General features: G+C 40.9%; 1 protein-coding gene across 7 annotated transcripts in view; it reads right to left on the reverse strand.

Annotated features, from left to right (window-relative positions):
* mef2cb (myocyte enhancer factor 2cb) overlaps positions 1 to 27,381 on the reverse strand; it is a 72,097-nt gene that overhangs the window by 44,143 nt on the left and 573 nt on the right. For 6 of the 7 annotated variants that reach the window (XM_083911821.1, XM_083911820.1, XM_083911819.1 and 3 more), the window contains exon 2: positions 18,352 to 18,481. The gene's annotated coding sequence lies outside the window, so the exon portion shown is untranslated. Of the gene's footprint in view, positions 1 to 16,110; positions 16,386 to 18,351; positions 18,482 to 27,381 lie in introns of those variants that run through there. The other variant, XM_083911816.1, reaches the window with a different exon arrangement.

Below are 27,381 nucleotides of genomic sequence, written 5' to 3' on the forward strand. Positions count from 1 at the left end.
CACTTATCTCCTGTCAGGATGGATGGAGATGTTCAAGCAGAAATGAGAGGAGAGGAAGGATCAAGCAAAGGAGCGAGTCGATGGCCAGGCAGAATGGGAACAGAAAAAAAATGTGTATCAGGTCTCATTGTGCCTCTAATGTCATTACAGGCAGTGACTCCTCTACGTGGCACGCTGCACTCCCCGTCTGTCAGAGCGAGATAGGCAGGGTGACGAATGGCTATCACTGGTACTTCCCTCAGCCCCTACCACCCCCATCTCCCCACTCTAATGTCTATATCTTTTTGGAGTGCTGAGGGAAAAGAGTGACCTAAACCTGGGTGGTAGCCCACGCGTAGGTGGGCTTCTATATGGCTCTGAATCTCAGCAGATATTAGGGCTAATTTAACATGTTAGCGGCTAAAGAGATTAGCAACATGTACATCTGGGGATTAGAGCGATAGTGGTGGATCATCTTAAAATGTGTTCATTCCTTGTTTTTCCTTCCCAGTGAACATTCTAGCTAAACTTGAATTTGAGAGCCTGTAGTGTGTGTGTGGAGGTGTGTTCTTATGTGTGTGTGTTGGAGGATATGTCTTCACCTGTCTCGCTCTATTAGCTCATGATTTAGTTGGATCATTAGTGAGACAGAGACGGTTTTACATGTATTCTATTTTCAATTTCTACATGCCTTAGAACTGAGGCACCTGTCTATTGATGAGGAGGAAAGTGAGCCAATAGCCTGTGGTTGCGACAAATTTCATAAGTGTGACTGACATTATGGAACAAAGTATATTGTTTTAAGTAGCAGCTCAAGTGATACGAGATTAGCTCTAAATTTCTGGTCCACCACGGTTCAACCAATTTCTCAACTTAAAACTTTATACTTCAACTTTAAACTTAATTGATTTTCACACTAATGAGAATCTGCCAGCACCCCCAGCACCCCCCCAACCCTGATCCTTCAATCCAACAGCTCTGCCCCGGGGTCTCAGAGGACAGAAAGACAGGAAACACACACACACACACACAGACACATACACGCACACACAGCTCAGCGGAAGGATGTGACATCAGCAGACAGAGACAATCAAAGGTGCAAAAGGTGCTTCCTTCCCCAAATCACTCTGTTCAGAGAGTAGAAATTGGGAATCAAAATAAAATCTGTAACAGCAGTTGATAAGTGCAAATAAACAGAAGCAAAACACTTAATGAACAGGCCTTACTTTGAGTTCCCTAAAATGTTTTTTTTTTCTTTTGGTGTCAATACACTCAGAAAGCTCTTAATTAAACTTTTTCAATTAGGCAGCATAACATATTGTGAAAACTCTAATGGAGAAACAGGGTTGAAAGCTAAAGTATTAAACAAATAAATGTTTGAATGATATAAACTTTTGAATAAATTTCAGATAGAACTTTGCAGATTTTTTGGGTAAATATGTTCCTGTGATTAGAGTGGCACAATATGTGTGATGTGTCTGATGTATCATACATGTGATCAGCTTTTTATGTAAAATCTGATCAATTTATACAACATTCTCATATACTGTATGTATATGTATATTTTATGTATACAGTATGTATAAGCATATTTTTATTGTGAATTCAAATCAGCTGTATTAAATTTAGTCAATTGACATTTGGGTTTTTGTATATTTTATTACTTGGCCTCTGTGACACTTCATTATGGCTCCAAAGAAAATATACTTTCTATAAAAGGTCTGAATGCAGCTGTATTTTCACAGAAAAAAATATTGCCTTTATAATTTCCTGTTATTGACGTAAAACACTTTCTGTTCAATTCAATGTGATTGATTCAGGTATGCATTTTTCGATTTAGACATTTTCATGTGTTTTGCAGACAGTAGGGTAATAGTATAGGGGTAGAGTGGGGATAAATGGAGGTAGAATAGTACAGAGCCCTGCCCTTCGTTTGGGCAGCTGCACCTCTCACTCAGCACTAGCAAACAGGAGCCCTGGGCCATCAGAGCTGCAATGGAGGCAGGTAGTCATCCGTCAGAGCCTGTATGGAGAGACAGGTGAGAGCCATCTTTCCATAGCCCATTGCTGACTTCCCCAAGGACAAAATGACTTGACACAATGTGTCAACCCCCTCTTTGAAAGGAGGCCAGGGGCTGTAAAGCCGCAGCTGCTAGGCCAAAGGCAGATGAGCAAGAGGGTACACATGAAAAAGCATGGGGAAGCTAGACAGACAAGGATAGGGAGGAAAAGAAGCCGCTGTGGTTAAAAATGCATTCCCTGTCGATTGTCAGCAGCTTTGTGTTGTGACTGGGGCTTATAGCCATGAGTGATAAACAAATAAACTTAGCGGACCGCGATGACAAACTCGCCACATACCCTTGTGCCAAGCTGGAAAAAATGGTATCAGAAAAAAAGGAGAAGAGAAGAAAAAGCAGAAGCATAGGCGAGCCACAATTTGAAGAGGCCCCGGAAAGGCTGGAATGAATCACCATTTAGTGCATTCAGTCTTTCCATGGCATGAGCATAAGGAAGGGCAATGGGCGCATTCAAGTATAAAGTAGAGATAGAAAAGATGATAGAGTGAAAAAAAATCAACTTAATAGAGGTTACACAGTACAAGGTGGAAACAAAGTGGAGCTGGGCAGAAGAAAAAAAAACAAAGGTACTGAATTGGTTTTGAATATGGAAGTGGTGCAGATTGCGGTGATACGCACATCTGATGTCTAAACACAAATAACTTCACTTAAGTTTCACTTTATCAACACTGCCACAATTTCTTTCACTTCTTCCTCTGTCTCTCTCCTATATAAAAAAAACTCTGCCGCAGGTCATGTTTTCCAGCGAGTGTAAACCACTGTCTCAATTCACATGTGCACCACAGGACCCAGGTGTAACCAACTGCTGATATTAAAGGGACGGGAACAGAAGATGAACATACGTGTAGATGAATGATCATTCACAAGTATGTGTCAAGGTTCACCGATAACTCAATCCCTGCTTATCTATATATGTTCATAAAACAAGTGGAAAAAACAACGCTGCAATGAACAATGAACAAATGCAATGGAATTGCAGTATAAACCCTTCAATGAGTATACCCAGCCCCCACGGGAACAGCCAGGAGTCATGTCACTAAGAACACAAAGCGCTGACATATTCACCCAATTATGTTCCCTGCCGAGTATGACAATGTCGCAGGATGTTAGCAATATTCTCCAGTGGGAGGGCAGAGAGTGTGTGTGTACAGTATATGTGTGTCTTTGTGTCAGAGGTTTGAAACCGAGGCTAAGGGCTTGTTGCTGCATGGGTCATGCTTACTTATGTTCAAGCACAGCAAACTTCCCCAGTAGTCGTGAGCCCCTGCTCCTCCCACTCCTCCCCACACCCCACACTGTATCAACACCAGACATCATGGTTAAGACGATGCACTGATGATTTCATCACACCCCGGCCCCTTGCTCTTTCTCTTTGTCACAGCATTCTAATCACCCTAATTAAAAGCTTTGTTCATTTAGAAATCTCTGATGACAATTTGTTTCACTCTACCCTACAGCAGTGGTGGCTGTGAAGAGAGGAGAATTAAATTTGATCTTCTGACAGCAATTATTAAATGCTCCCTCCTGGCCTCAATTAAGGCCCGCAGGCTAATGCTAACATGGCTAACCCTCATGCAACCACGAGGTGCTGGCGCGCTTCCTTTTTCTTCACCCTTTTCAGCATTCATGTGTATATGTGTGTATCGACTTGTATGTAAACGCATGCTTGCTTTTAGCTTTTATCTATTTTGGATACTTGCTGATGGGAAGAGGTAAATACAATTATTTCCTTTTTTGGCCGTTTTTGTAGTCAGCATGTGGTGATGGGCAGCTCTATGGGGAAGTTGTGGAATTTACTATTTTCCCGTGTCTCACTTCATCTGCAAATTTGGATACCACAATTAAACTATTATGTGAAGTGATTATCTTTAAAGTTGTGACTGTAACAACAATACTGAAGCTGCTGGTGATTTCTGTACTGTGTTCAGTGTGCTGAGAACATCAACTTAAATCAATAAAACTGAAAACAGATTTTGGCTGTTTAAACGTTAAAAATAACGTTAGAAGAGCAAAAAAAAACAAACTAAAAATTACCACCGCCACCCTCCCCCTAAATGTAGTTGTGACAGCCTTGCTGACCTGAAGTGAGAGCCACTGCACTGCTTTGAGTCTATGCAGTGTGTGGGTAATTTGCAGAGAGGTAGAAGGTTGCACACTTCAACAAGGATGTCCTTCATAGATTCGACCTTCTGTTTTTTTTTTTTCTTCCTCAGGTCCCTGTGCTCTGCTATGAAACCGAGTAACCTAGATTGTAGGAGTAGGGAGAGAGAGGGATTGTGACAGAAACAAGGAGAGACAGAGGGAGAGAGAGAAATTGAGCAAAAGAACCAGTAGGAAAGATTAAAGGGAGACAGAGTCAGAATTTGACACCCCACCCAACACTTAAAACAAATCTACTAGGATGATGTCAGGTTCACTCCTCTTTTTTTCTGGTCACCGCAAGCTGATTGTGCTGATTATTGGTGAGCATTGTTTCCCTGTTGACGCTGTGCATCATTAAACAGAGATTGTTCCGTCGTTAGTGTTTGTTTAAGTGAGTCTGGTATAATGTTTCCAGTCTCCCCATAGACACACAAACACACACACACACACACACACACACACCCACACACGATGTAAGCATTTTAAGTTAAAACAAAAAAAGCATCATGTATCCAAGCTCTATGATGAAGAAAATCACATAACATATACAAGGGGCTTTAAAATAGTAATAATTTCCAGCCTGTAGCCTGGACTACTCTCACAGTACTTTAGAGTTCCCAGAGGACAGAGGAGAGCTGGTGGTGGGGTGCATGAGGATAAAGGTTGCATGGAGTGTGGAGGGTGTGTGGCATACAGTACCTACAGATCAGCCTCTGTTTAGGGGAGTGGCCCCACCAAGGCCAGAGCTGGGCCAGACCCAGTCCAAGCCTCTCATTAGTCATCGGCTGGGTGCCGCGCTCCTTTTTGGAGTGGTTAAGGGGGAACCAGCGAGGGTCTGGCAGTTCCACTATACTCCACTCCCAGCACCATCACAACCCGACCTCATCAAAGCGAGAGTTCGTAATTTGTCACAGAAAGCAGCCAATTAACATATGTTAAGGGAGGAGGGACGACGTGAAAAAGGGAGGAGAGGAGGGGAGGGCGAGTGAAAAAAGATAGCGCATGATTAAAGAGTCTGCACAGCTGCACAAAATCAAGATGGCAAGGAGAGGTTTGAAAGAGACCTCAGACCCAGTAATCTGATAAAGCTTACTGTTACTTAACCCCCATAAGGAAGGGAGAGAGGGGGAGAATGAAATAATAGAGACAAACAAATATTAAATTACTGCTGTGAAGCTACATGCTTTGGCAGAGTGCCTCTGCTCTCAGTATGTGGCTACAGTGAAGGCCACTGTATCATATGAAGATAAATCTCTTGCCAAAGGACTACTGCTGTTTGACCACGCTCCATTTTTAGCCCAGCGCTTACCATTGTGCATAACGTACAGTATTTCACAGTTATGCTAAAAATCTACCAAGAACTTTTGCTGTTTTATGTTTTATTCCGAAATTTGAATGTCTGGTGCACCACAGCAATTTAGCTCCCCTTCTCATGAAACAAAAAGGTGTTTTCATTTTTCATTTATTTTTCTGTCACAAAGTCTTCGACAACTTGCTTACATTCTGACTTGTTTGTTTGCTTTCAAAATTCGTGTTCCTCATGGTTGGTTTTTTAACATGCTGCATGTGGTTATTTATGCATGTGTGCACGCCGGTGTGCCTGCGCGTGTGTGCGCATTTATACGTTACTGTTATTGTTGATGTTGTTGTTGTAGGAACATCTTGTGAAGTGAGTTGTGTGATATTTCGCCTTGTTGTTGGATATGGTGGCAGGCTGAATGCATTAGCAGTGCACGTCGATGCCATTCTGTGTTCTGTCGTCTCTCAGCCACCTCTGCCTTGTCTCTCTCCTGCGACTGATCACACGGGCTTGACAAGCAAGTTTGGGTCTTCGTCTGCCGCGCCATCCTTCGCTACGTGGGCTCCGACTCTTTCAGCGAGCAAAATAAGAGAGGCAGGGAGGAGGCTTTAAACAAATTTGAGCGATTTTAGATTTGTACATCAAGTCGTAGGGAAATCCCCCAAACAAAAAGGCAGCAAAGTTGAACAACAATTCTGTATTCCTAGTACAGTTATTTGAAAATAAACATTATCATTATTATAAAATGAATTAAAAGGTTTTTTGACTAAAATCAGAGCTAAAAATGGACAGTAAAACCATAAATGACTGACAAAATCGCATACCCTACACTATATATAAATCTTTTTTCCTCCTCTTCCTCTCTCTTGCACTCTTATCCTTGTCGTCAAGCATCAATCTTTATTTATTTATTTTTCCTATTTGGGAAGTAAAGGGCTAGAGTGGAGGAGCGGAGGAGTGAAGGAGTGGGGGGATGGAGGGATGGAGGGATGGCGGACAGAGGGGGCGGCGGCGAGTTGCGTTTGGTTCACAAGGCTCGCTGCTTGGTTGAATTTTTCTCTTCTCTTCTCCTCAGAGTTGCGAGCTGGTGGTTCAGTGAAGGACCTGGCTGACTGGAGTTCCCCCCCTCCACTCAAATCCCTCTGCTGTGAGCACAGCTGCACCGTTCACATAACCTCGCCTGCCCCCTCCTACCACCCCCCACCCCCCCAGCTAATGATAGCAGAGCACGTCCCCTCCACAAGGCAACAGCTTTTTCCACTTCATGTATGTACACACATGCTCACAAACTTGGCGCGCACGCACACAAGATCATCGGACACGCGTGCGGACTAGCAGGCACAACATATCCCTTTTCCTTCTCTTGGTTCCTTCCCTTCATTTTTTTTTTCTCATATCATTGCATTTCTTCCCCTTCTCTTCACCCTGAGAAATGTCCCTTGGCCTTATGACCCAAGTGAGGCCTGAGAACGTTACCCCCTCCACTCGTGTTTTTGCTTCCTCTGCACAAGCCTACACAGCAAGTGACCTGCATCACAGCTGTGTGTGGGAATTTGCATGTGTGGGTGTGTTTGTAAGAGGGTTGAGTGTGTAAACGTATGTATTTGCACAAACCTGCGCATGTCAGTGTTCACACTGCGTATGCTGCATGTACATCGCTGTTTTACTGCATGTGTTATACATTTACTTGATGTGTTTGTGTGTGCATGTGTGTGTGTATATATTTGTGAGTGTGTCTATGTAAGCAGAGGAGGAGGGAGGAGAGGGCAGCTGTGGGCTTCTGCTACACCTACTGTGCATTATCCCAAATAAACAACTCATTACACGTGTACTTAACCAAGGGGAGCGGGCGAGCAGTGGAAGCTAATCCCGTTATCATTCTTAGCGTTTCTTTTCAGATTAGGCTACTGGGAAGAGGAGCGCAAGAAGGTAGGCTGCTCATTGCAGGAGGAGTAAGAGTGAGGAGGAGGCGAGAGGGAGAGAGAAGAAAGAAAAGCATTCGAGTTAACTTCCCACAAGTGCCTTTTTTACTCATAGTATCCCTTCTCACTTTATCTTTCTCTCTCCCTCTCCCGCTACCCTCTTGCCTTCTCTCCTTTCTCCTTTCTTTTCCCTGTGGATTTTGCACTGCTCTTCCTTGTTTTCGACCATCTCTCAGAACTGGGTCATCGCCAGACTGTGCGGCAGCATTTTGAAGAACATGGGAGGGGGAAAAAAAGCGTGGTCTTTCTATGAGAACAATCCAAGGCTTCTTAAACAAGTAGCCCGCTTATCAAATTAAGCTGTCAAAAGCACATTAATAACAGGCAGTACAATTCCCTTCACAGAGAAAAAAAAGGGAAAAAAAAGCACATTCGCAGAAAAAAGAGAAAATGTCTTTCTCGCCGTGTAAAGACAGTCCAAGGACAGTGAATCTTTTTAAAGATTTCTATCTCTCTCTGTATTTTTCTCTTTCCGTACCATTCTTAATATGATTATTGGGCCCCTGTTATGCGGGGCCAAGATGTAGAGTGCCACTCATTTAGAGGGTGAACAATATATCAGGCTAGGATGCTGCAGGGATGATGCACATGGTAAATGGAATTACAGGCGCTCTTTTTCTACTTTCTGCTGGGCAGACTCCACTTGTGCTTGCTGACAGTTAATCAGATAAAATCTCATGGTCTCAGAGTTATAATGTGGATTCAAGACCAAATAATTAGATGGTTCAATGTTAGGAATATAATGCCCAGTAAAGGATAATAGGAGTAAGCAGAGAGGCTGTCATCCACACACATAACCAAGACGAGTATGAACTTCGATAATCTGAACCTTTACACAAATAAATCATTTTTATATGGTAAAGTATAAAAAGCCTTAAACATCATTGTCAGTAAAGCATACGTTTATTCACATTCATTTTTTTTTATCCTTCAAAAACCCTCGGAAATGTGGAGCCAGATCATCTCAAAAGAAAGTGTGAGCAGAACGTGAGGGAAACAGTGTACATGGGCGCATAGAGAGAAAGTTAACACTCTCAGTGCTCTTCAAATGGCATATGCTTGAGACGCAGAAATGAAATTAACAAGACACCTCAGCGTACAGATGGCAGAGAGGAGAGAAATCCACCCTGTGACCTTACACTTGTAGACTAAGTGTCACTTCTCATTTTGAAGACATTCTATTGTGCTGCCATCCTGACACTCCTCTAAAACACTCAGTGTTGTGAAAAGAAATGAACTTGTAGTTTCCTTTAATCCGCACTTTACAAAATCCGACAGTGTCAGCTAGGCTACTCATGCTGCACTGCCAGCCCTTTTGTGTTTTACTCCTGAGACTGATTTTCTCACACCCTCAATTTGAGTCCCATCCTGTTTGCTGGACCCCCGAGGGGGCTGCTCTGCCGTAGCCCAGAGTGAGCCGGCGGTGGATGGATGTGACGTGGAGGCACTGGGACTCTGCTGGAGGGAGGCTGGAGCCACGACAGGTATCCCCCGCACTTCCTCAACTATTTATAAAACTGTGAGTCCAGTACAGGGCCAAAAAATAAGACTGAGGCCATTTTTATCTCAAATAATAAAAGGCGGCTCGCTCCTTTACTCACACACTTTAATGCTCACACACAAACACACGGAGTGGAAAAAAATCCACCAACTCTGTACAACAATTAACAGACACTAACAGAGTGAAAAACTCCTTGCTAAACAATAAAACCATCTATGTCCTCCTATCGAGCACTCTCAATTGTGAACATCCACACACACACACACACACACACATACACACACACACACACACACACACACACACACACACACACACACACACACACACACCAGACAAAAGTCAATATCAAGGCTGAGCTATTTCTGTAGAGAGCACTATTTAGGAAGAGTGGGCTGGGTGCCAGTATTCTCCTCAGTATCGTCTGGGCGTCATTGCACTGCCGCTGTTATACAAACTCACCTCTTTCCTCTCTCACCCGCTCCTCACCCTTTCCACCTAACCCCTTGCTCCATTGTCAGTGCTCTCTCTCTCTCTCTCTCTCTCTCTCTCTCTCTCTCTCTCTCTCTCTCTCTCTCTCTCTCTCTCTCTCTCTCTCTCTCTCTCTCTCTCTCTCTCTCTCTCTCTTTATCTCTCTCTCTCTCTCTCTCTCTCTGTCTGTCTCTGTGTGTTTCTCTTATACACACACAAGGTTATTTGTTTTTCCACTGGGTCGAACCACAGTACCAGGTGAAAGCATCTATTGGCAGGATAAAGAGTGTGGCTGGTGTGAGATCACAAGGCCCCACTCTGCCCAGCAAACCTTGAAGTGAAGCGCCGGGCTGGAGTTTCAAACAAAGTGCCCCCTCATTCATTATACATGCAACTGCACTGAAAATCTCCTTCCAACACCATCTCTTCTCAACCCCCCCCCCCCCCCCACCCCTCTCTTTTTCTCGATCTCCCTCCCTCTCTTCTCACATCGTCCCTCTCCTTTTTCTCTCTCGTTTTTTCTTTTTTTTTTCCAGACAGAGCATCCATAAAGTATGAATAAAATTAATGACATCACAAGCTGCACTTTGGAAGAGCCACTGTAGGAAAAAGCCATACATCACGGGGCAGAAGGACGAAAAAAAAGTTTTTAAAAATTGACAGAGAGAGAGAAAAGGGGTGTGTGGTGGGGGCGTTGCTTCACCCTTCTCCACCCTCAGGGTTCTTCATATTGCTGTATGTTATTGTGTGTTATTAAGTTTGATTTCAGATACACTTGAAACGGAAAAGTTTGAGCGCAATTTACTTTTTCTCTTTCTTTTTCTACATGCATTTATTTGTCTTGCTTTCTCTCGACTTTTTTTTTTTGGTCAGCTCAGTAATGTAAGTATTCTAAACAGTTCTGTGCTGCGCATTCTTTTACAGGCTGGCCTTTGGTGTGGGAATGGCACAGATGACAGTGGAAAGGAACAGCGGTGTGGACTTTGGCAGGACATCGCCGGGTTGAGCTGTGTGCTGTGCAGAAGCGGGAGAGCACTGAGCATGGATTCTTATATAGCTTTTTTTCGACTTAGATGGCGTTAACAGCATTTCCAACAGTACCGGCCCCCTTGGAGTTGAGCAGCTAACCTCCTGATGTTACAGAATTTTCCCAGTTATCTTCGACTCTCAAATGAAAAATAATCATTGCATTTAAGACTGTAACATTCTTCTTTAGAGCAGAAAAAAAAGTATGTCTGCTGCTTATTAGTGACAATTTAGTGAGAGACTGTTTCATTACAAGGGCAACGTCACACAAAAGCCTGACTGGGTAAAATGTGTCCTTATTCCACTTCATCTACACAAGATCGGCTAGAAATAAGCAATGGCAATGTGAAGCTATGCAGAAGCGTGGATGTGGAGCAGTGGATGGGGAGCAATGGCAGCAGCGGCACAGATTGTGGCAGCCGAGTAAGCTGGAGTTTCAGATGGATGTGAGCTAATGTGAGGCCAAGGCACAGAGCTACCTCTGTGCGTCTCACCGGACTATGTTGCAGAATGACTCGGCTATGTCGGCAGTCGTGACAAAGATAAATTACAGCCACTGGAAAACATTCTGCATTTTTTTTCTCACTCTCTCCCCTTCTCCACACCTCTTTTCTTTTTTTGGCATTGGGTGGAGTCCAAATGTGTGCCACACTAAAGGGAGATGGTGAAGCGGCAGGGGGGGGGGGTCTCTCTGAAAATATATCAGGGGGTAAGAAGTTACCGTTCACAGGTCATGTACTGTGTTTTATGATGGAACACGCCTCCTGTTGCCAGATTTATGCACATGGACAGCAAACAACTTCTCCCGCCAACTAACCCCTAAAACTCACTAAAAAGGATTCCCGGCTAATTCTGGATTTAACTCACAACATGTTCAGAGCAGATATTATAGATATACACTATATTTGGCACAGGCTGCCTGGATTCTATCTGTTATATTGATACTGAATAGATTAAAAAATTCACACAAAAGAAACTAAACTAAGTGTCTGGTGGAAAAGTTAATGAGCTTATTTATACACACATTTATTTAACTCTCATTTTAGGGTTTAACTCTTAAAGCTGGGGCATTCCGCCTGGTCTGAACCTTCTAATGTTTAGACAATGAAATCCAACCTCAGTTCTACTCCAAATGTTTCTCTTTGTCTTATCATTCAAAGTCCTCGGCTCCCTGCACTCCTCTGCCATCGAGCCTCCCAGGACTTTCTCCCTGTCCAAATATTTCAGGGAGCAGGCCTCAAGTATGGTGAGGTGTTTCTGGTGTCTCTTTAGGTGGGCTGCAGCTGACGATATGATTGTGTGGTCAGCACTACTGAGCAAAGACCACCCAGCAGGCAGCTGCTGCCATAATGACCAACAGGCCCGGAGCAGGAAACAGGAAACAGGAAGAAGAAGGCAGGACATCCTGTTCATCTACATCAGTGTGTTAAGCAGGACATCACAAAAGCATCACTCTTTAATGAAGAATACCTGATTCTGCCGCTCTGTTTTGAAGTCACCAAAGCCCAAATACATTTCTATCTACATTTTTCTGTGTGTGTGTGTGTGTGTGTGTGTGTGTTTGTGTGTGTGTGTGTGTGTGTGTCTTTCTCTGACTTTCTGTGCATCTGTCTTCTCAGTTTGCCTTTTCAGTCCTCACACTGACACTATTTTCCAGACTGCTCCATCATCCCAGACATCAAATCCAACCCTCTTCAGTGTGAGAATAAAGGAGAAAAAGAAATACACGCATTTTCATTTGAATATACACCAGCGACAACCTCACAAAACTCAGACAAAAAAACAAAACAAAACACAAAAGCACAAACATTCTGACACGCAAACAGACAAGACACATACTTGAACGCACACACACACACACACCTCCCAGACACACAGCACTGACAGACAAACACACAAAGAAACAGCAAACACAAAGCACAGCACAGCCAGAAGTCTACTTTATGCAGAAATATTCTAAAGTGTGTTTTACAATACAATTAAACATCAAAGGCTGATATATTCCTCTGTGATCTTTAACACCCCAGTGAACAAACCCCATACACCCCCATCCACTTACAGCGTACAGAGAAAGTTGCTGAACGTCACCGCTAATTACTAGATAGAGACAGAAGAAGACTTTGCATCATTATGCAAAGACCAGGACATATTCAAATATATGCATTCCATCCACCATAAACCATTCAAGGACTGTGTCATTTACTTTAGATTTTTTTTTTGAAAGTTTGATGAGTAATTGCAGCTCTTATGAAGGTATACAGACTGTGCTCCGAAGGCAACGAAACATTTGGGTAAACATTTCTAACACGCACAACAGTTAGGACAAATAAATCAGTTCAAAATGAGTAAATAAACACATGGTGAGGTTGAGCCCTACGCTTTTCATTAGTACTATAAAAATGTATGAAAACCAAGAAGAGACTTCTCCTCCCATGTAGCAAAAGAGGGAACACCTGCCTTGTGTAATAAACACAACAAGCCCTTGAGTTATTATAAAACTTAAGTATTTTCATCTGCTTAGAAACAGGCACGTAACAAGTTATTCGAAGCAAATTGCTTGACAATTCTATACTATTTATATCAGAAACATTTACTTAAAAAAGAGAGGTTATCATTATTCTATCACATCTGGATTTTAGGTGTTCACATTTATTTGAAAGAACGTAAATCAAATCAAATACCACGTTATTTGCAGAATATACAGGGATGTCTCTTGACAGTTTAAGATATTATATACTCCTTATATATGAGGTAAATATGATTCTCTACAATTGACTCTTATATTACCTTCTTATTTGAGCCAAAGGGCATGAAGTCCAATTACAGTACTTCAATATCTACCTGCAGATCTTGCCAACCTGCAAATGAGTGTTTTACTGATGTTTAACTGAGCAAACTCTGCAAACCCCTTCCAAAATATTTGAAACCATTAGTGAAAAAGAAAAAAACTTTGAAGCATAGCAAAAGGGCCCATTAAATTATTTGCTTAAACATAAATGCTTGTGATGTTTCTATTAAGAATAATGTTTTCATAGAAGGAGGGAATCTTGAAATGTGCCATCTGTACAATATTAAATGTCTATGCTCTGATGCAGCACAGTGAAAAAAAGAGCATTATTTTTTACATACGGTATAAATAGGCATTCTATTAGACAATTATGATATATTAAATATATAAAAAACAGTCCATCCTATGCTGATTATGTCTGAGCACTTTTAAAACACATGGCAAAACCCTGACCATGGCACACAATGTGTCCCTTCCCTTCACTTAACTAAAGCTCTACTGAGCCCCTGGTGTACAGCAAAGTGCCCTGACAATCGGCTCAATGCCCTGGCCAATCACAGGGACACGTGACCTTCTAATCCCTCTCTGTGTGAAGGGGTAAGAGTTTGTTGTCAATGTTGGTTTTGTGAATCAGCACCCAAAATCCCAAATGATGTGTTAAGGGGGAGAGGTTTTAAGAGAATAAGAGAAACAAAAGCAGCGCAGATAGTGTGGGTGTCAGTGTGTGCCTGTGTGTGTGTGTGTGTGTGTGTGTGTGTGTGTGTGTGTGTGTGTGTGTGTGTGTGTGTATGTGTGTGTGTGTGGCAGAAAGACAGAGAGAGAAAGGAGATAGACTGTGCATTTGCCTAGGCATTTCTGTAAGTTTACGTGCGACATGCATGTGTGCATGCATGTGTGTGTGTTTGTACAGGGTCTCTGAGATTACAGAGCTTGGTTGACAGAGTCCTCTGTGTGTAATCGTGGGTCCACATGCGAGCGCTCACCTTCCTCTGAGCGGATTAACCTAACGCTAAATCCCAAGAGAGCAACAGGCCAGACAGGCCACACAGAACAACTTCATTGACGATGGGCAGAAGAGGGAAGGCCATGTGTAAAATGTTTTATACACTAATACGCTTATTTTTTTTCCCATGAGTAAACAACTTATATAAAACAGAATCAATGATTACAAAAAAGTAATAGGACATTGCACAGGGCACGTCTTAAAATGTAAAAATGTACATCAAATAAGGTAAATACTTTATATAGGCTGTATCTATTTATTTTATTTTTAAAATTGACTTTACTGTGAAATGCTATCAAGCACTAAGTGACTGAGTGTATGCTGTACGCACAGTCAAACATTAGGTGGATATGTTGTGTATTAGACAGAAACACTTTATCACTTTAACAATGTACTATGCGTTCAAAATATCTTACTAATAGACTATTTTCAATTGAATAGGTCTTATATATCACAAAAAATGTGCTATGATATTATATCAGTTTTATTAATATTGAGAAACTGCAGTTGTCTCTGCATTACCACACTCATTTTTCTAACTTTTAAAATGGAGTGTATTTATTAAAGTAATATATTTGCTGTTTAATTTCATAACAAATTCATAAGAATATGGGTATAGATATTAACTTGTATCAATGAACATGAGTTAAATGCATACAGCCTGTTCAGTTCTACAATCTGTCTTAATTAAAATAAAGTTGTGCGGTATTCATTTTAAATTTCATAACCATCATTGGTTCATCTGCACATTTAATGAGTGGGCCTCATAATCACAAAACAAATAAATCCAATAGGATTTCCAACGCTGCAACCTGTGAAAGTTGCCACAGGTTAATTATGGTGTCATTATTAATCCTCGCACTGCAACAGGTTCAATTGAGCCACAAGAGACTGAACTAAACTCACTGTATAAACATATATCATTATAGCTGTACTGAAATAGGTCTAAACAATGCCAGTTACAAAGTCACAGAGAAGTAATTCAGCCTGAACACGTCTAACCATCTGAAATACTGTTATCACTTTGTCACTGGTCTGCATGAATACATGTTCAAATAAGTCTAGCACACTGCGTTCTCCTATATTGTAGTTTGGAAATTATTGATGTTTACATCGTTTAGTTCACTATATGTATTAAAGTTGTCTGTGTACAGTTTATCTTAATTTAAGTAAGTTAGTAATAGGATACTTCTACAGTTCAGAATGTCTAAAACAACCGGTAAATAATTGCATATCCATGAAGTTAAGCCACCTTATGTATAGTGAGTTTCCCTACATGAGGCTTTAATTGAGCTAATTATCTGAAATTTAAAAAACATATTAAGAGCTGCATTTTTCCACCATTGTGTTTAAGTTTTTTTTAAGTTTCTTAACAAATTGTTTTGTAAAACATATCAAGTAGATTGGAAAACCACATTTTAAACTAACAGTGCAACTTTTCATGTGCCATTTTATAGCGCAGAAGAGAACATACTGTAATATGTGATATTAAGGAGGGCAGCGTATTAAGTCGCTGTGGCTTTGGGGCTGTCCATGCCTGCATGTGGACATGAGAAGCTACACAAGATCGACACAGTAACAGTACAAAAATACAAGACAGACCTTGACTCTCCTAATAGACCATAAACAGCTATTTGATGCCAGCCTGTAATTATATGACATCGTTGTCGCCGGCATAAGTCGATCAGGGTCACAACAAATCAATAGACGCAGTAACTGTACTTTGTTGAAGAGGAAGCGCGCATCAAAATAGACCCACAAGTTTCCCCCTGGAAGATTAAAAATACAAATCATATGATGCAACGTAATGTTTGCGAGCGAGTGTGACCGCGGTACTTACTTTATTTCGCATGAAATCTTGTCCGGGTGAAGTGAAAGATAGAACAAGCGGTCCGCCGGCTGTTTGCTCCGGCCGATTGACAGGAAGGTGGAAGCTGCTGCTTGATGGGGACGGACTTCGCCAAGACGCACTTAAAATCCAGGAGCGCAACTTAGCTGAGGACGTCGCTGGGAGGGAAAAAAAGTAACCTACAGTACGTGGTAGGACGCTCTATAATGTCAGAAACAACTACTCTCTCTCTCTCTCTCTTTCTCTCTCTCTCTCTCTCTCTCTCTCTCTCTCTCTCTCTCTCTCTCTCTCTCTCTCTCTCTCTCTGATCGGACAGTGTCTGCTTAGGAGGCGGTGAGGACGTTTCGCCTGGTTTCTCTGTGAGGTGCCAGTAAGGGGAGAGAGACCCGAGTGGAGCGGCGATCGTGGAGGTGGTGCTGATCGTCTATACTGCTGGACGTCTGGAGCTCGATGGTGATGTCGAGAGGCTGTTTCTGTTCCTTCCCACAATCCTGACCGAGTCTTTCCCCAAACCCTCTCCTCTCCCAGTGCGAGGAGAAATAATCGATTTTTTTTCTCTTTTTTTTTTGACTCCTGAAAGTGGGCGGGCTCACATTTCCCAACTCTACTTTAATGAAAGAGGCACGGCTCTTAATGCTTTATTATCGCACCAGCCCCGGTAGAGTGGACGCACAATTAACTGCTCAGGGAGGACCACTAGAGGAAGATGATGGGGAATGTGCGCTTTAACTAATGAATAAACGGAGAGCATATTGAACATCTTCAGCCGACTTTAAACAGCTAATTCCAGTCGTCAAAGTTTTGTTCTTCTCCGCTCAAGAAATGGTGTAAAAACATGAAATAGTTTGCTAAATGAATTATCTCACACAACTCTTAATTTAAGGAGATTATATAGTGTGCGTCTTGTGCTAAAACGTAGATTCAACTCATTTATCTTGCTAAGTAACCTCCAAGTAATTCCAACATTCAGTTCTCAACACATTTCTTTCACGCAACATGAATGCTGCCTCCGCTCTGAGTCACTTACAAACTTTTCCACCTTCTGCATGCTGCCAATCATTCTCCAGGACCCAGCTATCTCCTTCAGATAAGCCCTGACACAGACACTAAGCATGGGGGAATTACCAAGCCTTTATCCATCCAACCAAATGATTTCAAAACAACCACTCTATTAGTGTGAAGATAACAATTAGAACAGCAAGTTTCCCACTCGAGATAAGACACAGACAGGCAGTCTGTATAGAGATTCTGTATCCCAGATAGGCCTTGTAATATTGTGCTTCTATTATACTCACATTATATGGGTGCTGTATCAGTTTAAAGAATGGTTGTCTGGAATAGAGCCTGTTATACTCACACCATCAGGTCCCACTCTTGATTTTTCATCAATCCATCCTCAGAAAAAAGACAATATGATCCTTGGTTTGGATTAATATGACTGTCAGCATTTTTTAGGACAAAGTTTTATAATAAATTGCCATACTAAAAACATTAAAAGATAGTGTTGCCCCTCAGATTCTCCTTGTCAGTGTCAAAACAGTTTGTCACATTATATCCTCACCTTCATTAACAGTGAGATATCATCCACCTTTTACTGAAAAATGTTAATTTAACCCCACTTCAACTTTTTTTTGTCTTAATGCATACAGACAGCAAAGCATTTCCCTTATGAGCTCAGAGCTTTGCAGTACATGCCCTGTCACTACAGACTGTGTGAAGTGTAAGTGGACACTGAGCATCTTAATCGTTCCCTTCCTTGGAAGTTCCCCTGCAAAGCATAAGCCATGTATGAAGCCAGTCAGTCAGTCTGTCAGTCAGTCAGTCAGTCAGTCAGTCAGGGTAGGAAATGGTGGGACATGAAATCAGTTAATAAATAAATCAAGCTGGCTAATCTGCTTGACGGGCGGACATTACAGCCTGTAACTGAAGCTGCCGGTGTCTGATGACTCGGAATACCACCTTCACATCACCTGACCCTTTAATCTTTAATACCGTTTCCTATGGCCCCCAGACCTCCATAATAATCAATAAGGTATAGTCTGTTAGATGCAGTGGGTGCATAAATGCAATATGGCAGATATCAATGGCATCACATATCAGTGTGTGTAAAACATACAGATTCGACACCCTTGATAGACTATTTCCTCCGTGCAGACATCTTACTTGATTCAATTGCATTAAGTATGTCACTAACATATGGACAACCAGGGGTGTCTGGTTGATCTTACGTACCACGTTCAATGTTCCTTCATCAGCCGTCTTACATGCCCTCCGTCTCGTAGATTTCTGGCATTCCTGTCAACGATTCATCAGAGAGGTCCTTTCAGTGTTCACAATGCTTGAGGTTGTCTTTGGTTGGCACCTGGGAGCAGAAGTAACAGGGAAGCATGAGGAGGAGAAGAGAGAGTGAACTTGCCAATGAAATGGTAATTGTTTCCATGCACCTTGCACATAGTGAGAAGGATCAATGTTAACATCTATGTATGTGTGTGTGTGTGTGTGTGTGTGTGTGCGTGTGCGTGTGCGTGTGCGTGTGCGTGTGTGTGTGTGTGTGTGTTTAATGTCCATATGTAGCGCAGAGAAATAAATAGGGGGAGGTGGATAGAATATATTTGAATGGTGAAAAATCATTAAACGAGGCAAACACTGGCTCATGCATATTCATAAATGACTGTCTGACTTGTCCACAGGGATAAACTATAGTGAAGCCGTACTTACATCCTCATTCTGTGCTCACACATTTAATGCAAAGTAGGGAAGACCTACTGTACATTTTGCTCTTGAGACGACCAAGTGGGGGGGATCTAAAGCTAAATCTGAATATGATAGAAACAACCCAAAGCATTATAGCCAGATTATTATTACAATGTATTATGTCGTTCAGAGTGTGTCCCATTATGCCAGCTGATACATTTAGAGTCAGGTATGCAATAAGTGTGAGAAAACAAGCAGAGTTTTGTGTAGGTTAAATGTAGTAAATCGTGGCATTTTTGTTATTTTGAGCCAATGCTTTTTCTCCTTAAAGGTCCTATTTTATGCTAATTTTCAGGTTAATACTTGTATTTTGGGGTTTCTACAAGGACACGTCTACATGCTTTAATGTCCAAAAAAACACTTTTTCCTATACTGTTGATACTAAATTTTATTTGGTAAGCGTTTCTGGGTTTTCCACATATGACCCTCTGTGCTCTGTGTGCCGACACTGCAGCCGGGGAATGACTGTAACGGCACTGTAGTATAAGGGTTGACCTATATATATAGTATAGTTTTGATGAAACAACTGCAGGGAAGTCCTGAAGGCTTGTGTAAAGGCACAGTTTCTGAATTTGGGCATGCATGTGTGCATTTATCTGTATTTACTTTCACAGTACTTACAAAATACAGCTCCTAAACCTACTTTATAGATAAACAATCACATGCTAATCTCACTTTTTACAACATGGGGCCTTTAAAATGAAGTAAATGACAATATTTAATAAGCTTAATTTAACAAACTTGATTATTAGTTTATTGCTATCTGACACTTACCCTGACCGACTCATTAGACATTCATTGTCCCTCCTTCCTAAATTTAGAACATGCAATCCTGAACTCACGTTCTATTGCGTGTGTGTGTGTGTGTGTGTGTGTGTGTGTGTGTGTGTGTGTGTGTGCGTGTGTACCTGTGTGTGTGTGCGTGTGTGTGTGTGTGTGTGTGTGTGTGTGTGTGTGTGTGTGTGTGTGTGTGTGTGTGTGTGTGTGCGTGTGTACCTGTGTGTGTGCGTGTGTGTGTGTGTGTGTGTGTGTGTGTGTGTGTGTGTGTGTGTGTGTGTGTGTGTGTGTGTGTGTGTGTGTGTGTGTGTGTGTGTGTGTGTGCATGTTTGAGTGTAGGTTGACATTCTCATCAAAGCCTGATGGATAAAAAAATCAACAGTTTGCCAAAACAATTATGTAATTTCTAATGTGTCACAGAATGTATACACACACTTTAGGCTTTTGGGTAAATTCAATTTTCGTGAGGTTTGGCATCAGCTGTGCATGAAAAGAGAAGAGAGGAAACTGCGACTGCATGTTAAGTCAAATTCATAAGTGCGGTTTGCTGATATTGATCTTGCTTGGATTGTTTCTTAAGCCTCTCCTGGCAGTCACTTCACAGCGCATGTCACACACACACACACACACACACACACACACACAGCTCGCCTGAAAATGTGTTTTTTTTTGTAATGGAGGGAGAAAGAAAGAAAGAAAGAAAGGAATGCGTCTCTCAAGCAAAAGATAAACACTAACACATTTCCAGGGCAAACAGGAACAGCCTGGGCTCAGTGCAATCTGGTGTCGATCACGCTCACGTGAAAACACAATCTGCCTGTCACAGTCGATGATGTTGTCAAGCACTCTGCCTCAGTGCTCCTGAGAATTAGCCAGCTATTACAGAAGCACTGGAACTTGTATGTCAGATATGTCTGAGGATGCTTCCAGCTTTATTTGGTATTTACTGCTTTCAGTCAGTCTTCCTGTTTTCGTTCCCTAATGAATTTGAGAGACATTTGGTGTTTTGACACTAGATTGATGCTACATGATGTGACGACCAAGCTTCACATGGTTTACAGAAAGACCTGCAGGCCACAGGCTCAGCTGGGGATCTATAGATCTTGCACATCTTGTGTGAGTGTGTGTGTGTGTGTGTGTGTGTGTGTATGTGTGTGTGTGTGTGTGTGTGTGTGTGTGTGTGTGTGTGTGTGTGTGTGTGTGTGTGTGTGTGTGTGTGTGTGTGTGTGTGTGTGTGTGTGTGTGTGTGTGTGTGTGTGTGTGTGTGTGTGTGTGTGTGTGTGTGTCTGATATTCAATTGGTATATTATGAATAAATATTATTATTATTATTATTATTATTATTGTTATTACTATTATTATTATTAACAGGATTGAAAAGCCTCTACAAAGCATTTACACCATCAAATATCTTTAAATTCTGCTACACATATTTAATTGTAGGCAATACTGGGAAAATGACATGATAATCCTGAAGAAATAAACTAATAAGTAAAATGAAGAAATAATCTACAAAACGTTACAAATATAACAAGTAATGCATTTGTAAAATGTCATATTAACATTACGCGATACCTACTGGTCTACATCCATATGTTTAAAGGCCAGTATTAGCCTGAGAAAAGGGTCATGTGTGTTTGAGCGCATAGTGTACAGTATGTAATATTCTCAATGAATGTTTGAGTGTTTATAATATATATTATTTATTGTTAAAAAAAGAAAGAAAAACACATTTAAAACAAACTATATTACATTCATTCTTCATTCACGTTAACAGATTACATCCGCATTGTACAGGACTTGATCAGCCTGAAAAGCTGGTTTCTGTTCTCATGGAAAACATGTCTACTTTAGAAGTACCTTCACATTTTATAGGAGAGATGTGAGACATTTCCCTGCCAATCTGCGTCTGGTCTTTGTCTTACATGATTCGTAGCTCCGTATTAATAAGGTTTATAATGAAACTCGGAGGGCAATATCATCAGTAATTATAGTTGCAGGCATTGTAACACTGTATAGTATAATTAGAGGAGCAAAGGTGAGAGAATCACATTTAATCATAAGAAATCATATGTCCTCATATTACAAAACAAATTCAGAATTCTGGGGAAGTTTTTTATTTGTTCACTCAAATGAGCTTTTGTAATATAAAGGTGAAATTCCCCTTGCAGGCAATACTGCCTTGATAATTCTACCACTGAAAAAAAGCATTTAAGCAGTGTGTTTTTTGAGTAAAGACCATATATATTATCGCCTGTAAGTAATTAACTTGCAAACAAAATATAAATATAATATTTTTGGACATGTTACATGTAGATAGTTAGAAAGTTACCTTGGAAATTTCAATTTTCAAGTGTTGAACTTTGACGGCAGCTTATTAAATGTAGTCATTTCATTTCTTTTAACAGTCCTGTATAGTAAAAAGTGAGATTTCTATTTATTTTTGAGCAGTTTGAGGTTATTAGTACTACTTTATATTATATACAGTCCATCCTCGGCAGCCATGACGGTGCAGACAAGCCGAGTGCGCTGATGCGGAAGACCCGGAAAGTCGATCAGAACAGACTGGGATTTTCAATGGGGTTTCGATCTGGACTCTGGGCTGGCCATTTCATTGTTTCAATATTCTTAGCTTCAAAGAACTGCTTAACCTGTTTTGCAGTGTGACAGGGGGCTTTGCATAAAAACTGCAGGCTGATTGGGAGACATTTGCAGTGAAGGTATTGCATGTTGTTCACATGAACATGTAAATTCACCTTGCAATGTAGCTGTACATGAGGCCCAACTCCTGCTGCAGAAAACATCCCCCAAACCATGACATTGCTAAAGTTCAATTTATTTGGGTTTGATGGGAAACATGTTCGGCGTCAGATTGGCGAAAGAACCAAAAGTGCCTAAAGAAGTCAGTTAAATTTGGAGGAGGAAGTGTCAGAGTCCAAATCTAAACCCCACAAGAAAAAGAGAAGAAGAAAACAAAAAGCCTGTCTAGTTATCATTAGCTTCTGTGTTGTATGACTCATTTTTCAGTGAAACCATAAAGAGCCTTATTTTCAATTACATGGTTTTTCTGGGTGGTTTGGCCATTAACTGTGTCTGACGAGCAGTACATTCACTGTACCGTTTCATATATTTCCTTGTTTACTAGTTTCAGAACAGCACTGTCTGATCAAACCAAACAGGCTTAATAACAAAGTCAGACGTCCTCTGAAACTGTAATGACCACTAACGACCCCTTACAGAGCTGTGTCAAATGAGAGCCACTGCTGGTGATTTGCATGTGTCGTGTTTAACCAACAGCATTCTGTCTGTACACCTTTTATGCATTATGGATGAGGCACAAGCTGAACAACAAGCTCTCCCTTTGTTCTGCCTGATGCTCCAGTTACATCATAAGAAAAGCCCTGTGGTCCTGTGACTTCGCTGACTGGCTGAAACACAGTGCCGCTGGCCAAGCTGTTGATCAGACCTGTTGCTTCTTCTCTTTGTTATACTATCACGTATATGTGTGCATATAGATACGGACACACACAGATAAGCACGCTCATAGTTACAGTGGTGCCTGCTGAGAAAATGCACACCGATCTTTACGTGGATTATATGAAACTTCAATATTGAACAACCAGACTATGTTGTCTCTTAAATATAATTAATTATTATAAATGATTTACACATGACAACCATCTAAATAACAGTTTGATATTTAGAAGAAAAAACAGCTGTTAAACATATTTATCATTTGATTATTCTGGACTGATATATGCTGATTAATTAACTTGATGAATTTTACAATCAAAATGCTTTGTGTTTTTGATTTTGCCGACAAATTATTTTAATATCATGTATGTCATAATAATGTATATATGACAGGTGCCATCAGTGAGCCACCTGCTACACACGAAAAGCAGATTGCCTGTAGAGGTGCATTTAGGCACAGCTGTGTAATTAAATATGCTGCCTGAAGGGGAGCTCTGCATCGTTCTCAGCACAGAAAAGACGGGTTTGCCACATGGGTTAACTGGATGTATCCCCCATGCAAAGTTTAACCAATATTTTTTTTTAAACCTACATTTCCTTAATTTGGTGATAGGGTTGTGCAGTTTTCATTTAGAGGAATAATCTAAACATTTAAGCAAAGTCATTTCATTTGAACATAAATTAAATATCAGTAACCATTATCCCTTGTAAAAACAATTTAATTATTCTTATTTCAATTTACTTCCTATTTGTATTCTAATCCCTGACACTGGCACTCCTCTCTCTACTCCTCTTCCTGTGTCTTTTCTATGCTCCAGCAAGTGTAATTGCTGGACCTTCTGTCTGTATATCAAGAGCTCAAAGTTCTCTTTGTCTGCACTAGATTGCTTCATGCAAGGGGGAAAAAAGAAACTCACTTTCTGCTAATGATTTTTCCTCCTTTTGAATGGTTGGAAAGTAATCCCCTATGAACTGCTCCAACACAGGCACAGTTATTTCATTGTTCTCGCTGCCCTTTCTCTAATGGTGCCCATAAAGTGGAGATGCCAATGTTAGATTTTTTTTGTCTCTGTGCAAGGGTGCCCACCGGTGTTTCCTGAAGTGGTGCAAAAGCTGCAACATTATGAGTGTTAAATATGCAGAAATAGTCAACATGTGAAAGATAAAATGATGTGAATCAAGACATGTTATACGACAATGTCAAATTAAATTAGCTAGTTTTACCCATTTACTTTAACTGTCAAGCCTGTTTTTTCTTTAACCGTGACCACGACAGTTCCCTAAACTTAAGCCATAGTTCTTCTTAAATTCAAAACACCATCTTTCCGTAACTTTGACCAAGTATGTTTTGTGACCTTACCAAATCTTAACCATAGTGGTGGCTTTTCACAAAACACTCATATGAATGTATTTAATAACGTTTGTCTAAAAAGACAGTGAAAAGTCGATACTGGATCAGAAAACACTATTACAACGCAAATACAATATATATGGTTGTTTAGTTGTTTAGTTTGGATGCTATATAATCTATTAGCCGTCATTTTACCTGTAAATCTATTTCTATAGCTCTATAGTAAATTGTGACATTTAAAAATAGATATTTTGATATCATCTTGCTAATAAATCATCCAACCCATACATAGGCTATTTCTACGTACAAATAAGTCAACATTCATTTTTATTTCACATGGGACACAAACAGCGTACAGGCATAATTACTACAGCCACTACAGGCTGTTGCCACAATAAATGTAAATATTATAAGCATCTCGAACAAATGACTTATGGGGCCGTGTTGGGGGGGGGGGGGGGGGGGGGGGCGTCTTTATTTTTCAGCTGTTGAAAAGAATCAGCAACCAAGTGAATCATATATCATAAATACTATAGCTGCCACTTCAGGAAGCTTCGTTCTCTGCAAAGGTTTGGGAAAAGATTCTAATGTCTATGAAAAAAATGTTCTTTATGTCCACACTAGTGTTATGATCTCAGTGATTCCAGATCATACCATAGAGTGATCCATATTTTACTACAGCCATCACTGTTTCCAATTCCTATAGTAACCATTACACAGCAGAAGTCCCTCCTGGAGCTGTTGACCTTAGCCAATTCCCTTGACAATTAAAGATCACTCAGCATGGCTATGCAACTTCTCCCACACTTGCAGCAAGCAGCTGATAGCATCTCACTGTGAAGAAAAGCAAGTGGAGAGGAATATAATATGTGTCTAAATGAGGGATTCTCAGCTCTGATGTGTGATAGCAAGGCCTAGCGACCATCGGCACAGGCCCGTGTTACATGGTGGAGCTTGGCAGACAAGCGGCACCGTCTAAAGCTCTTTGTGCCTCCAGGATCACCCCCGACTCATTTTTATTCAGACTTGATCAGAGGGGAGGCAGGCAACTGAGATTAGCCGCAGATCAAAGGAGCTGCCTCGCGCCAGCACTCGTGTTTTGTAGATTTAGGCAGGCCCCGGCGCACAGGCGTTGCATAGAGGCAGAGCGTCATACTGTTTTCTGGCCTCGACAGTGCTCAGGGGGGTGGATGGAAAGAGAGTTTTCATACAGTAGGCTGGACTGCTTCTGGAAATCTACCAAGTTTAAATAATAAAGACAACAGAAGAGAACGAAAAGGAAAAATAAGAGCAAAATTACTGTAAGCCATTAGAGTGGAAAAAAGTTACATGTCATCGCAATTGAAACTCATTCCATGTGTTATAGGTCTTGGTTCAGTGATAATTTGTTTTTTTAAATGAAATGCACTTTCTACAGTAACATATTTAGGTAACTCAAGAGCATCTGGATCAGTGGTGTCCACGCTGAATAACCATAGAAACGACCCTAACTACTGCTATGCTTTCTGTCAGCGGTTGTTACAGAATAAACAAGCAAATTACTTATGTGCTGTATCTTAACGTCCCTATTATTTTACACGAAGTGGAAACCTCACAACGCATATCTGCACTGTATAACATTCCACTTAAACCTAAACAAGCTGAAACAAGCAGTAACCAGACATTTCTTTGTCTGATACATTTCAGCAACTTTCACCTTTTGTTCTATAAATTACATTGAATGTGACTATTCCTTACTTTGAATAGAATTCGATTTTAATACATATTCACATCAGACTCAGATACAAACATCCCCACTACTATCCGTACTACAACAGCAACAGCAACAATGGAACTTATAGCAGAGTGTGAAGGTGAAGTGACAGGATGAGGAGAGCTTCAAAGGCAGAGAGGCAACTGCGTAAGAGCGCTCGCCACCCTACAGAGAACGAAAACAACGCGTTTCCTCATCTCCCCTGACCATCAAAGCAGTGGAATTCAGCGGCAGAAAAGCTAATAAGTGAGGACTGAGCAGTTCCTGTAAACTCGGTCAAAGTTTCTCTGTCTCTTTGGATTTAATGGCAAGTTAGCTGTTAATTTCCTCTATTTTATCTTGTGACAGTTTTTTTTTTTGCTCAGAAAGGGTGGAATTTTCATTTTCATTATTAGTGTTATTTGTGGTTGTGGTAGCAGATTGTACAACAAAGTATGGGATTGCAAAACCTAAATCCGAAATAAAATGTACGAGGATATCAAATTCAGAAACAATATTACTTCTCTTATTTCATCCAAAACCTACAGTTAAATCAAATGTTGAAGGAAAATGTCCAACAGAGTCATTCACCACTCATTAACATCAAACAAACCCTTTGCTTTAGTATGACATTCCATTTGGTTGTTTCGGGACAAGTGCCCTACAGTAGAAATATATTTTCTAATGTCTCCATTTGCTTATGACTATACCCCTCCGTGTTCATTTAATATGACAAAAGTTCCCTCCTTTGTTTCAAAAGTTAGCCCAATATGTCTCACTGAAACACCAAACTGTGTGACACATATTGCTACTGAAGTGTGTATTTGCCACTTAGGTAGCTACCTTGAGGGAATGAGTCATTTCTAAAGCAAACAGCATGTTAAGGCCATGCTCTTTTCTCTCACTGATAATTCCAGATTGTGCAATGAGATGTTCTAAGCAATTACCCTTAAAAGTACCAGTAACCTAAACTGACTGTGAAGAATTAGCAGCAGAGAAACAACACAATAGAATGTTCCACTTTAGCAACTGAGACCATTTGTCTTGCCTTTGAGAAATAAAAATGTAGACTTTTAAAACTTAAACACACACAGTTGAGCCTCAATTAGCTATTCCCGAGTGCACCACAGAGGTGATTGGCAACAGCTGGGATCTGACTCCTCCTTCAGCAGTGT

This window comes from Echiichthys vipera (assembly GCF_963691815.1).
Source record: "Echiichthys vipera genome assembly, chromosome: 4".
NCBI lineage: Eukaryota > Metazoa > Chordata > Actinopteri > Perciformes > Trachinidae > Echiichthys > Echiichthys vipera.